The sequence below is a fragment of the Ailuropoda melanoleuca genome, chromosome 16 (assembly GCF_002007445.2).
Source record: "Ailuropoda melanoleuca isolate Jingjing chromosome 16, ASM200744v2, whole genome shotgun sequence".
Lineage (NCBI taxonomy): Eukaryota > Metazoa > Chordata > Mammalia > Carnivora > Ursidae > Ailuropoda > Ailuropoda melanoleuca.
The window spans coordinates 47,929,390-47,940,519 of record NC_048233.1 but is presented as its reverse complement, the minus strand read 5'-3'; the positions used below and the strand labels follow the sequence as shown (position 1 = coordinate 47,940,519).

At 41.2% G+C, this 11,130-nt stretch overlaps 1 long non-coding RNA gene across 1 annotated transcript; it reads left to right on the top strand.

Moving 5' to 3' along the window:
* The first annotated feature begins 7,407 nt into the window (after positions 1-7,407).
* Positions 7,408-10,849, top strand: LOC117796795. Its single transcript, XR_004621462.1, has 3 exons — positions 7,408-7,536; positions 7,716-7,861; positions 10,338-10,849. It is a non-coding gene; the product is annotated as an uncharacterized LOC117796795 (long non-coding RNA).
* Positions 10,850-11,130: the final 281 nt, after the last annotated feature.

The following is an 11,130-nucleotide window of genomic DNA, read 5'->3' as shown; positions in this document are numbered from 1 at the left end:
CGTGTTACATTTGGATAACTCTGTTGAGATGCTAAAATAACTGACGCATTTTGAAGTGACCATTGGTAGTAAGCTTCAGTGGTTTTGGAAGAAGCAATAAAAATATCAAGGCAATTTGACAAGCTACTATGGTTCAAATAGATGTTAGTGGTAGCCAAAGTTCACAATTGTGTCAATGAAGCTGGATTCCATTAAGTCAATCAGTAACCAGGGAAATAGTTAATTGAGATATGATCACAAACCAGAAAAACAGGATAAATTAAAGGAGTAAGAGGAATAATCACATTTCTCGAGAGTCACATGCTATCAGACAGCAGAATCTGATGTCTAGAAGATAAAGCAGGCAGGTTTTAAAAATGGAAAAGGAGGCCATGAGGCCAGGGCGTAATTCCATGAAAGCAGTCAAATGAGAATCTTTCTGAAAAGTAGATGATGTCCTCACAGAAGGGAATTGCCTAAAAACGTCTAGAACATAGCTCCTATGCTACAAGAATAATCTTCCCAAGGCCACACAGGTAAGTTGTAAAGTGGGTCTTCAAAAACCAGGTTGAATGACACCAAAGCCCTTGTCTACTTTCTGCTGGACAGGGATAACCAAGCTAGTTGTCAAGCTGCTACTCTGTTGTTCCTCACCACCTTTTCTTTTTCTTTTCTTTTCTTTTTTTTTTTTTTAAGATTTTATTTATTTATTTATTTGACAGAGAGACAGCCAGCGAGAGAGGGAACACAGCAGGGGAGTGGGAGAGGAAGAAGCAGGCTCCTGGGAGGAGCCTGATGTGGGTCTCGATCCTGGAACGCCGGGATCACGCCCTGAGCCAAAGGCAGACGCTTAACGACTGAGCCACCCAGGTGCCCCCCTCACCACCTTTTCTGAGTCCAGTTTCAGAAAAGTCATGATGAGCAGCACTGTTAAGCAGGAAGTTTTCAGCTTGTCCACTTCACCTGCTGAGACATTATATTAAAAAAATAAATAAATAAAGCCAGGAATTAAAGAGGTTGAGAACGAGCTCATAGGAAGTTCCGAAGCTGCTAATCTGCTTCTGAGTTAATGAATCCTAGTGCGTATTAAAGTCTTACTTCTGTGTTTTCCGGGGGTGAGAGAAAAACACCTATTTATTCATTCTTCTGTTTAATGAGCAATTATTGAGTGCTTACTGTGTGTTGAGTGCTGGAGATCCAGAGGCTAATAGAAAAAGGTTTCTGCTGTTAGGAAGTGCATAGGTGAGGAAAGGGGTGGTAGAAACAGACAAGTGAATGATTACAGTGCAATGTGCACTGATATTAAGAACTAAATAGGTAATAAAAAGTAATAAATATAGGGACAGTACCTTGGGGGGAAGTACCTCTTACCAATTCCTGATGTGTCCTTCCTGGTGGAGGGGACTCCCCTAGTATCATACCCCAAAACTCCCTCAATTCTTCTCTCTCAGGAGAGGAGAATTTACTATACCTGATTGATGAATATGAAAAAAAGTGGGCATGCCTAGGCCAGCCTCTGTTTATTCTCTTTCTCACTCTTTCTCTTTCTTTCTCTTTCTCTCCTTGCAGCCAGCCTGACTGCGAAGAAGCCTGCTCTTCCATGTCCTACGTTTTCCAGAGATGGGCCCCATGCGAGGAAGGCTGCAGAAGTCCCACACTATCTGTGACTAAGGTTCATTCTTAGAAATCCTTCTTGTTCATTGGTACAAATCACATTCTCCAACATTAGTGTCATCCAAAATAAATGTCATATCTCCAGAGGCAATATAGCATAGTGGCTAGGTGCGTAGATGCTGGAGCCAAACTTGTATAACACCCCAGATTTGCCATTCATTATAACCCTGTGGCTTTGGGCAAGTCACTCAACTTCCCTGTGCCTCAGTTTCTCCATCTACAAAATGGGACTAAGGGTCTCTACTCATACAGCTGTCATGAAGATTTAGGTCGTACATATAAAGCACCTGGAATAGTGCCTGTTACAAAATAAGTGCTCTAGAAATTTGAGCTGTCATTACTACTACCATTATTATTTTTTACTCCATCTGTCTTCATCTTTTTTTCTCAATTTGTTGAAAACTTGGGCAGGAAGGAGAAGTGCTATATTGGGATTCTCCAATTCACTTCTAACAGTTATGAAAGTTCTTGGAGTCATTGCCCTTTTGTTCATAGTTTTTTGCGTCCTTACTGGATGAAACCTGGAAGACTCTATCAGTGAATTCCAAATGCCAGGCCAAGCATCTCAGACGTTAGCCCAAGTTGGTATTGAGGCTGACACAGCTAATTAGTTGGGTCAGATTTTTCAGTCCCTGCTTTCTGATTTTCCTTTTAAGTATAGTCTCCCTTTTCAACCAGATTGACTCATTGCATTAAGGAAGGCAGGCAGTTCCTTACCTGATTCTCCAGGCTTACACCCATGTCCCACAGGTTTCCTGCACATTCTGGGGAATCCTCCTTGCTCTGGCCTCTGCATGTTCCACCCTGGTTTTTCCAAAGCCCTCCTAGGAAATGAAGGCTCTTTTCTACCTAGTCACAAGGATTCTTTCCTGGGATTCAGACCTTTTCTAAGGAGTTGAATGGGGGAAATGGACAGATAAGCAAAAATAATTGGAATACTATGTGTTACGAACAGTCATAGAGCTATCTGAACAGGAGTGTACCAGTCAGCACGGGAAACAGATGGCATACTTAAAAGGAGTGATTAAATAAAGTTTAATAAGGGATTTATTTACAAAGGTAGAGGCAGAGTTAAGGATAATTAAGCATCAACACTGAGAAACTGTCCCCACCCCTAGACCTGAAGAGGCTGAGGAAAGGAGCTACCACCAAAACCCAGCCCAGGAAGAAGAGAGTTAGGGAAATATTACTGTAATCTCACTATCTTCTGTGCCCTCTGAGCTTCTTCCAGCGCCTCCCATCATTCAAATCCACCAAAAAGTCAGAAGGCAAGAAAATCGGGTTAATGTTGTCCAAAGAGGTGAGCCTCCAATGGCACAGGGCAGGTAGAGAATGATGGACAGGGAATCTATAGGGGCAAACAAAGAATATAGCCTAGCACGTAGAGGTATTAATATTTCCGGAGAACTTCAAAGATGACCTTTTAAAGGAGGTCATATTTGAGCTATCTCCTGAATGGTAAGTAGGGTTTACCAAGTGGAGACGTGAGTAATGACATTCCAGGCAAAGAGCATATTCAATAGCTCATACATATAAAGAGGGCATGTACGGTATATTTAGGCAAGCAGTCCCATTTAGCAGAAGCACACAATACTTGGGAGAGATGGGCCTGAAAAGAAAATCCAGGACTGTATTATAAAAGTTCTTAAGTGCTATGTTAAAATGAATGGACTCATTCCTATAGTTAATGAGAATCCATTCAAGACTTTCAGAGAGAGAGTGAGAAAGACATGAGCATATTTAAGTTAGAAAAAGATAACTTGAATGACAGTATAGAGGATAGACTAGCATATTGAGAGACCAGAAGCAGCAAGATCATATCAGCGGTCTTTCCAATAGTCCAGGCAAGAATGGCACTAAAGCAGGGGCACTGATGATGAAGTAAAATTCTGGACCTATTCCGAAGATAAAATTAACAGAACTTGATGACCTAGGGACTACGATGAATGCCAGCAAAGACAGGCTCTAGATTTCTAGTCTGAAAAACCAGGTAGATGGTGGTAGTACTAAAGACGGGAGAAAATTCAAGAAGACTGGATAACATAGAGTTCAGCTTTATACATACTGAGTCTGCTATGCCTGTGGAACACTAGCGGGGAAATGTCTAGTTGCCAATGGATGAAAGATGGCAGAGACTCCAGAGAGGGACTGAGGAGCCAGAGAGACACTTTGAGGAACAATTGACTTTTTGTAGCCTATGTAAAATATAGCCACCAGATTTTTTTTTCAATCTCTGTAACTAACAAAGGAAAAAAAATGTGACTCATCGTATAATGAAGTAAACCACAATGAGAGTCAAATAATCCATTGCTGATGCTCCTTGCCATGGGAAGGGTTTTTCGTTTGTTCGTGAGTAAAAGAAACTCAGAACTCAGAACCACATGGTAGTTTAGGAGTGTTTTTTAAAAAACAAACAACCCAGTGACCCTAAGTTTTGAAAAGACTGAGTGCTATTTGCTCCTTAAATTTAAACTCATTTATTTTGTAAATAAACTCCAACTTTCCCATAGCAGCTTCATTTTATTATATAAACTCATATCTCAGTGACATGCAATTATTCTTCAACTGAGGCATTTGGTAATACCCTGTCCAGAAAAGCGCTTTCCCTCATAGTAGGTACATAATAAATATTTGCTGGATGAATGGATGGTAGACACATGGATAAATGAAGGCACCGGATCATATTAAAATAATGATGATTCTGTTAGGAGTTTGATATGCATACATAAGTATGTAAAAAATATGATCAAGAGAGAATTAGAAACTGTCTGGTTTTGCTTCATCAATGGAAGAAAGCCAGAATTAGACAACTGCTGGTGTCTTCCTTATGTCCAGCTGCCTCTTTTCTTCCAGTCTTTTTGCTATGTTAAATGATCATAGGTACAGGGTCTCTCAACTTTACTTCTTTTACTTTACTTCGTTGGTATAGTTCCCAGCATAATTATTTAAAAATATTAGACATGTAGTTTTAATTATCTGAAACCAATGGAGGTCTACCATTAATAGCATAAACAGTCAATTGATTTTGACTCCAAATTTATACATGATCAATAGCTGTCTTTTTTTTTAAAGATTTTATTTATTCATTTGAGAGAGAAAGACAGAGAGAGAGAGACAGCATGAGCAGGGGGGAGAGGCAGAGGGAGAAGCAGACTCCTCACTGAATTGGGCACCTACATGGGGCTCAATCCCAGGACCTTGGGATCAAGACCTGAGCTGAAGGCAATCAGACCTTAACCATCTGAGCCACCGAGGTCCCCCAATAGGTGTCTTAATACACCTATTGAAAATTATAAAATTATTGACTAGACCCAATTTTGTTAAAATCCTCTTTTCAAAAAAAATTTTTTAATTTAAAAAAAATCCTCTTTTTGAAATTTTATTCAAAATAGCTTAAGAAAAAAACATTCTAGTTTGGTGGTTGTCCTTCTTGTGAAATGTGGAATGAGTCATTAATACACTGGGTAACCGTGTCCCCTTTCTACCTCCATTTTAATGTAGTTTCTCTGTCTCCCATGGGCACTAGCAACAGTACGTTTCACCACTCATCCCCCCAGCCGATGGAACAAGTGGAAAGATTTCTCTCCAACTGCTGCCTCTCTAAAGAATGAAGCACAAATACATGCGGTCTAAAGAGGACTGGACCCCAAGGTAAATCATGATACAACACAGGCTCCCACAGATCATATGATCTCTCGGTAAACAGAGCCTACCTCCAAACGACTGAGTTAAAGGTAACAGGAAACTTCTGAAGGACTGCAAGTGCTTGACAAACTTAACCTTTCATTGAATTTTTAAAATACGTGTATTTTATTTATATCTCTCTCCTAAAGGGTATAGTCCCTGTCCTAGTCATCTATGTATTTTTCTCAGCACACAGCACAATATCAGTTGCCAGGAGAATGAATTAAGAAATTGCCCCACATATAATTTTCCCTTCTTTCTAATTTTTTGTATTATCCAATTTTTCTTTCATGAATGTAAGTTGCTTATATAATAAAAATAAAGTCCAATATTTTGTTTGTTTTTAGTGTGTGTATTTTATGTAGATCTTGATATTGTATATTGTGTGTATGTGTGTGTATGGTCATAGTGTGTGTGTGTGTACGGTCATAGTGTGTGTGTGTGTGTATGGTCATAGTGTGTGTGTGTGTATGGTCATAGTGTGTGTGTGTGTGTGTGTATGGTCATTGTGTGTGTGTGTATGGTCATAGCGTGTGTGTGTGTGTGTATGGTCATAGTGTGTGTGTGTGTATGGTCATAGTGTGTGTGTGTGTGTATGGTCATAGTGTGTGTGTGTGTGTGTATGGTCATTGTGTGTGTGTGTGTGTGTGTATGGTCATAGTGTGTGTGTGTGTGTGTGTGTGTGTGTATGGTCATAGCATGTGTGTTTGTGTGTGTGTATAGTCATAATTGAAACAAAGTAAGAAAATAGCTTCACATGGACTTGTCCATAATACAATTTCAACATCTTAGGATAAAATGTTCGTTTCAATGCAGAATATTTAGATACTGAATGTGTGTGTTATTCCAGAAGATGGGGAGCAAAAACTGAAATGACTCTTGGCTGTTTTCTTATGACACAACTGGGTGAAAAGCAGAACTACGCGGAAGTTTCATAATAAAACTCCAAACCACATTAGGCTTGTCTACTGTCAGGTTTTGTTACATTCTCCCTAACTCAACCTAGACTCCCTGAGGTTGGCAAACAGGGCAAAGTTTGAGTCAAAACCACACCCGTCCTTTGAGCTTTTGGGATGCACTTAGAATTCTGTGAGAAACCAAAAGAGACAGCAGCAGTGTCCTCCAGATGTGACAAGTCTGTCACTTTCAGCGTTTATTGAAATCTGAAACTCAGCCCAACAAATAAAGACAGTTGCCTAGGAGGGAAAGGAGGAGAAAGGCAAAAGAGTCCTCCAGTTCTACTCCGCTCAGAAAGTGGTGTTGGTGTGGTCAGATTCCCTAGGAGGGGGCGTGAGTTAGGAAGAAGGCGGGGGAAGGAGGGAGGCAGGAAGGGCAGGGAGGGAAAGAGGGTGGGAGAAAAGAAAGGGAAAGAGGGAGAGAGGGAAGAACCAAAGAGGAGAGTGAATCATAAGCAAGATTAGGATTAATCCAATTCTATGGTCCTGAGATCCAAGGGAAAAAAATTCACAACTGACCTCATGGTGTTCATTTGTCTGGTTCCATGTTGGAAGCAGGTTGTATTCATGGATGATTATTAAAAGGACACTTGAAAGGCATAGAGATTTACTCTTAAAAAGAGACTTGGAGGAAAAAAATCCAATATTGTAGAATGTGCTTGGTTGCCCTACTCCTCTAAATGATAAACTGGAAATAATTTTCATCTCAATTTTTCAATTCCTTTTTGATTTATAATGGCCAACATTTGAGTACTAATTTCTTTTCAGGCACTGTGCTAAGTATTTTACATATCTCTATGGGCAAACACTTACCCCCTGATATTTCCTTCCATACGGGGTACATTTCCTCCCATTACAGCACAGTAGTAAATACCTGAAACTGTGGTCAGTCCCAAACCCTCTACGTAACTGGGTTTCTTCCCATACATCCATACCCGTGATAAACGTTAATTTATTAATTAGGCACAGTAAGAGGTTAACTATAATAACTAAGAGTAAAATAGAACAATTATAACAATATATTGTAATAAAAGTTAAGTGAATGTGTTCTCTCTCTCTCTCAAAATACCTTATTGTCCTGTACTCACTCTTCTTCTTGTGATAACGTCAGATGATAAAATGCCTACGTGATGAGATGAATGACGGAGGCACAGTGACAGTGACGTAACGTTAGGCTACTACTGACTTTCTGACAAGATGTCAGAAGGAAGATGATCTGCCTCCGGATTGCCGCTGGTCTCAGGTAACTGAAACTGCTGAGAGAGAAATCATGGGTAAGGAGGGACTGCTGCCTCTTCCCCGCCTGTATCCACTTACTGCTTCCCAGGAGAGGAGAAGCAACTTTGATGAGTTTGGGATGAGGGCACACGATAAACATCAAATGTAACTACTGTTCCTTTCCCCTTCCCCATTCTCCTTCAGATATTCCAGCCTGCAAAAAGCACCTGTTCTGGTCTGCTCCGGACAAGCCAGTAGCAGAGTGGTCAAGGTCCTGTCCCTGACAGGCCTGGATTGGATATTGATTTGCTAGGAGACTGTCTCCCGGGAATAGTAGGCAGCTTAGAAAGGTGAGAATTTCTTCGCTCTTGGCAAACACAAAATGTATTGATTTCACATGTCTCTCTATGAAAGACCCCAAAAAGCAAAACCTGTAAGTGTATATAAGAAAGATACATGTCTGGGGGGTGCCTGGGTGGTGCAGTCGTTGAGCGTCTGCCTTCGGCTCAGGGCGTGATCCTGGCGTTCCGGGATCGAGCCCCACATCAGGCTCCTCCACTGGGGGCCTGCTTCTTCCTCTCCCACTCCCCCTGCTTGTGTTCCCTCTGTCGCTGGCTGTCTCTCTCTGTCAAAAAAAAAAAAAAGAAAGAAAGATACATGTCTGGGCCAGAAAACAAAAAGAGAGGCAAGAAAAATGTTTGTGTAACAAAGCAAAAGAAAGAAGCATGCTCAAATCTAGCAAACAGTACTAGCCTTCCCATAGGTAGAAAAAGAAGGGGAACAAGCTAAAAAACAGGTTGAAATGTTATCAACTCAGATGAGTCTTGCTGAAAAGTAACAGTGGAACAGAGGAAGGAAAGATAACACCAGAGGTCTAATCTCTGGTTGCAGAAAAAGATGTAGCTCAAAGAAATGCTACTTGAGGCTTGCGACATTTAAAGTGAAAGACGAGGTCTTAAGTAGGATGTAACACAGGTTATAGAAACTCACCAGGCCCATAGGGCCACAAGGTCCAAAAGCAGCATTAATTCAGGTCTCTGCTGAGAGTGATTATTCTGTTGAAACAACTGTGGAAAGCAGAAGGAAGTCATCCGTAGGAGGCAGGAGTCTTAGCTATGGCAAGAAGTAACAGCAACAATTCCGGGGCTCAGGATTGAAATGCTGTTCGTAAGACATCATGGAGGCTATGTAACTAGATGGAGCCCCACGCTTCAGCATGGAATGTCGGAAACATGAGACTCGGTGGGAAAAGGGAAATCAAGAGGTTTTGAGTACGTTAGGAAGGAAAGGAATGGCACTTCAAGTAAAAGCTACTGACTAGAGCTGCCATCCTGTGAAGATCTTTCAACAGTTTTAGAAGCCAAGTGTCACAAATGCCACTCCCTGAGAAAGGAGATAGTATGCAGATGTGTCTCTTCCTCCGAGATTGGAAGTGAGAGATTAATTTTTTGATGGGTGATTTCTCACAGTTGAGTCTAAGCCCACAGTTTCTCCACTCCAGAAAACTGGAAGTGACTGCCATCATACTATGTTGAGAAACCCAGTCATTTGTCATCCCTCTCATTGCTATCACCTGGGTCCAAAACATAATTTCATCCCTAGATTACTGCAACAGCTTTCTAAATGATCCTTCTGCTTCTGGACCTGGACCTGTAGAGTCTCTTCTCAGCATGGCATCCAGGATGATCTTGTTAGTTCGAGCCAATACTCTAAACCCTCCACTGGCTTCTCAGCTCATCAGAGTGAACACTAACAAGGCTCCACACAATTTGTCCCTCTCTGTCCCTCTGATCTCTTCCCTGGGCACTGTCCGCCATCCTCACTGTACTCCAGCCACACAGACCTCCTTGCTGTTTGTTAAGCACTCTGGGAACATTCCTACCTATCATCTTCTCATTTGTTATCCCCTCTACCCTACAATCATTGCTCCCTAGATATCCTCCTGGCTTGCTCTTCAACATCCTCCAGGTTTTTATTTAAAATTACCTTCTCTGTCTATCCTAACTAAAATTCTAATGCCCTCCCATCATGTCATGGCCTCCTCTTTTACTTATTTTTTCTCCTTATCATGTCACTAATATGTTACATATTTAATTATTTGTCCCATGTTAAGAATGCCTTCCCCAATGGATTACAATTTTGCTTCATGAGGGCAAGTACTTTCACCTATTTCATTCACTACTAGAATACCTCCTGCAACACAGTAGTTATCCTATAACTAGTTGTGATATGAAGAAATGAATCTTGGTGAAATGAAAACCCAGTTTATTTTCATTTACTCACCTTTGATATAATCTTTGGCCTCACCCAGTGAAGTGATCTGGGAGCATAATTTCCCTGTGACAGCTGCATTATGATGTAGGGATTGGTTTGCTTTCTAAGTTGTATAGTTTTTTTTTCAAGATTTTATTTATTTATTTGACAGAGAGAGACAGCCGGCGAGAGAGGGAACACAAGCAGGGAGAGTGGGAGAGGAAGAAGCAGGCTCCCAGCAGAAGAGCCTGATGTGGGGCTCGATCCCGGAACGCTGGGATCATGTCCTGAGCTGAAGGCAGACGCTTAACGACTGTGCCACCCAGGCGCCCCTCTAAGTTGTATATTTTTTAACTAGAACTCTTAAAATTTGTATGTTCCGGGAATTCTTTGGACTTTTTCTAAAGTGGGGACCATGAAGGCAAATTCTATCTTGAGTTTTCAAAGGCACCACATCCATTCCAGAAGTGCTGCTCAGAGAACCCAATCTTACATCTTGACTAAGATTGAGAGGATAAGAATTTGGGGAAGATGAATTTTGGACTTTAACTTTTTTTTTTTTTTTTTAAGTAGGCTCCAAGCCCAGCATGAAATCAAGAGTCAGACACTTAGCCAACTGAGCCATCCAGGCATCCCAGAAAAAAGAGTTTATTTTTAAGTAATCTCTATACCCAACATGGAGCTTGAACTTACAGCCTTGAGATCAAGAGTCACATGTTCTACCAACGGAGTCAGCCAGGACTTCAATCCTTTGGACTTGAACTTATTTGGACTTAACTTGTAAGACCATCCAATTTTTTTAAATTTCACTATAATTTCTCCCTGAAATCTGGTCATGGGAAGGGGTCTATATTCAGACACAAAGCATCTTATTGTTAATATATTATTATGGGAGTATCTTTATGTTGTCAAATTGTGGAACTTCTGATGGGCTATATACGTGTTGTGGCCCTGAAAATACACTGCTCAGATCCCCTGCTGCAGGGAGCATACCGTCATCATATTCACGCAGAGGCCATCCTTTCTGCTAACTGCTCCTAGCCAATGACTGAGGATGGCTGGGGTACTAGAGCAGGCGCTTTTCAATGAGGTGTAGAACTCTTCCGACAAGCAACTTCAGCTGAAGGATTCCCCATCAGTCAGGTTTAACCTTTCTAGGAACTGCACTGCAGTCTAAGATTCCTCCTACCCAGGTGTGGGAAAAATCCTTTCCTTCTCTTCTTGCACAGGTGTCAGACCAGTGCTGTGGATTGAATCCTCTCCTCACCTTCTATCCCCTCTCCCTGTAAATCTCTTATATGTTTGGTCTTTTCTTGGAATCTGCTTCTCAGTGGACCGAAATAACACATATGTGCAGTTGCCCCTT